Consider the following 3,598-nt stretch of genomic DNA (forward strand, 5'->3'; position numbering starts at 1 on the left):
ATCGCCGCTTCCCGCTCCGGTGGCCGGAGCTCGCCGCGCCGCCCCCTCGCCCCGGCAAGCCGCCGCCGCCTCGCCTCTCCGGTCTCCTTCTTCCTCTCTGGCGGAACTCGACGTCGATTCCGGCCAGCTACAGTGCAATGACGACGAACCTTGGGATCCGCGCCCACCAGATCTAGATCCAATTTTCGGTTGACTTTTCCCCCGAAACCCTAACATCTTTGCATGTTTTGGCATGCCATAACTTTGCATCCGTAGCTCCGATTCATGCGTGTAGCATATCAAAATGTTCATCTCGACGAGTACATCATTTCATCTCATGGCATCATTTTCATTTGAGCTCATCTTGATGCCCGAAATGCTGTTGGAAGAGGGCTATGTGATGATAGTTTCAGATCTGTTTCAGCAAATGCACTTTTCTCATTTTTTCCATGATTAATGTGTGCATGCTATGATCCTGAGCTCTACATGTGTTTTGTTATATGCCATGCCATCTTTACAGAGGTGCTTGCTATGTATTTTTGTGATATTTTTGGTGACTAGCACAAGCTTGCAAAGTAGCGTAATCGTTGATGCTGATTTCAGGGACTTAGAATTTTCACTAAGTCCTTTCCCTGTCCTTATTTTTATGCCACATGTTCATGTTGTTTCCTAGTGATCCGTGCCTCTTTTGAGGATGATCAATAAGGATGTTTTGTTAACATTGTGGTGCTCTATCCATCTGTGTCTTTGTTTGCATTTATGAGCAACCTAGCTTGAGTCAATCGAGATCTACTTTTGCTATAAAATAATCCTGGCAGATTGTTGACATGTTTAGCGATTTTGCCGAGGTTGTTGCTATTGATCCGTGCATGCTATGTTGTTGTTCTTGCCATGTCTAGCTTCTATGCCATGTCTTCTTCATGGGTGTATGCTTAGTATGTCATGCAATGCTCTGTAGTGTGCATCAAGCTCGTAAACATGCCTACTCGTTAATTGTTTTGCATGCTCCAGTTTTTCACCAAGTCTGAATCTGTTTATGTTTTTGCCATGTTCACATGCTTGCAATTGTATATTCTAATCCCTTTTGGCTCAAGGTCACTAAGGGACTTTTGTTAAGTGCTTTGAGTAGCTTCATGACATGCCTTGATTTGCCATGATATGTTCCTATAACATGTAGTTTTCTTGCTCTAAACATTGCTTCCTGATGATAAATTCCTGACATGATGTTAATTTCACTAAGCCTGTAACCTGTTATCATTTGCTCTTTTGCCATGCTTGTTTGAACCTGTTAATGGATGAATTAGCCGTACCTCATTGTTCATCTTTTGTAAAGTATCATGAGTGGATCCCTGCCATGTATTTTGTTGCCATGTTTGAGTGCTATAGCATATTTATATTGATGCATTTAGTTGGTCACTTGCTGATTATCGCAGACCGATGCCATATTTGTTTTGCTTGCCATTTCCAAACCGTGCATCCAATTCCAGTGATCTTTATATCGATTTCAATCGAAATCACCTCCCCTTTCTAGTGGCAATCTTGGATTTCCATGTTGAGGCCAGGTTCAATCATTCATGTCCAAATCATGCATATGCATCACATACTGCATCCCGCATATCTTACCATGTTCGTGTGTTGGTTGTTTACTATGTTGTGTTCTTCTTTCCGGTGTTGCTTCTTCGGGTTGGTTCTGATAATGTCGCGTTTGTGAGGACCCATTCGACTACGTCCGTTTGTCTTCTTCATGGACTCGTTCTTCTTCTTTGCGGGATTTCAGGCAAGATGACGATACCCTCGAAATCACTTCTATCTTTGCTTGCTAGTTGCTTTGCTCTTTTGCTATGCCTATGATGCGATACCTACCACTTGCTTCTCTTGCCTCCCATATTGTTAAGCCAAGCCTCTAACCCACCTTGTCCTAGCAAACCGTTGTTTGGCTATGTTACCGCTTTGCTCAGCCCCTCTTATAGCGTTGTTAGTTGCAGGTGAAGATTGGAGCTTGTTCCATGTTCGAACATGGATATTTTGTTGGGATATCACAATATCTCTTATTTAATTAATGCATCTATATACTTGGTAAAGGGTGGAAGGCTCGGCCTTATGCCCGGTGTTTTGTTCCACTCTTGCCGCCCTAGTTTCCGTCATATCGGTGTTATGTTCCCGGATTTTGCGTTCCTTACGCGGTTGGGTTATAATGGGAACCCCTTGACAGTTCCCTTTGAATAAAACTCCTCCAGCAAGGCCCAACCTTGGTTTTACCATTCGCCACCTAGCCTCTTTTTCCCGTGGGTTAGGCCAGCCCAAGGGTCATCTTTATTTTAAACCCCCGGGCCAGTGCTTGTCTAAGTGTTGGTCCAACCTAGAGCACCATGCGGGGCCGTCCCTTGGCAACTTGGGTTATGTTGGCTCCCGTACGCTTAGCTTATCCGGTGTGCCCTAAGAACGAGATATGTGCAGCTCCTATCGGGATTTGTCGGCACAGCGGGTGGTCTTGCTGGACTTGTTTTACCATTGTCGAGGATGTCTTGTAACCGGGATGCCGAGTCTGATCGGATTGTCTTGGGAGAAGGAATATCCTTGGTTGACCGTGAGAGCTTGTGATGGGCTAAGTTGGGACACCCATGCAGGGTTTTGAACTTTCGAAAGCCGTGCCCATGGTTATGGGCAGATGGGAATTTGTTAATGTCCGGTTGTAGAAAACCTGAATTTGATCTTAATTAAAATACATCAACCGCATGTGTAACCGTGATGGTCTCTTCTCGGCGGAGTCCGGGAAGTGAACACGGTGTTGGAGTTATGTTTGACGTAGGTTGTTCTAGGATCACTTCTTGATCATAGTTGTTCGACCGTGCTTTTGCCTTCTCTTCTCGCTCTCATTTCCGTTGTTAGCCACCAAATATGCTAGTCGCTTGTTGCAGCTCCACCTATACCTTTTACCTTACCTATAAGCTTAAAATAGTCTTGATCACGAGGGTGTGAGATTGCTGAGTCCCTGTGACTCACAGATACTTCCAAAACCAGCTTGCAGGTGATGTTGAACCATGCAGATGACGCAACTGAGCTCAGGAGGAGCTCGATGAAGACTTTGTCCGTTGTGTTGTTTCGTTCCAGTTGATCAGTAGTGGAGCCCAGTTGGGATGATCGGGGATCTGTGTAGCATTTGGGGTAGTCCTCTTTTATTTTGGGTTTCGTAGTCGGACCTTGTTTGTATTTGGATGATGTAATGCTTTATTCATGTAATTGTGTGAAGTGGCGATTGTAATCCAACTATGTATCTCTTTCCCTTATGTATTACATGGGTTGTGTGAAGATTACCTCACTTGCGACATTGCTTTTAATGCGGTTATGCCTCCAAGTCGTGCTTCGACACGTGGGAGATATAGCCGCATCGAGGGCGTTACACCCATCATCTACTTATTACTTCCCAGTGCCTTCTTCTAGGCCCAAATAATGGTGAAGTGTCATGTAGTCGACGTTCACATAACACCACTAGAGGAGAGACAACATACATCTCATCAAAATATCGAACGAATACCAAATTCACATGACTACTAATAGCAAGACTTCTCCCATGTCCTCGGGAACAAAAGTAACTACCCACAAAGCATATTCATGTTCA

This window comes from Triticum dicoccoides, chromosome 6A (genome assembly GCF_002162155.2).
Source record: "Triticum dicoccoides isolate Atlit2015 ecotype Zavitan chromosome 6A, WEW_v2.0, whole genome shotgun sequence".
Lineage (NCBI taxonomy): Eukaryota > Viridiplantae > Streptophyta > Magnoliopsida > Poales > Poaceae > Triticum > Triticum dicoccoides.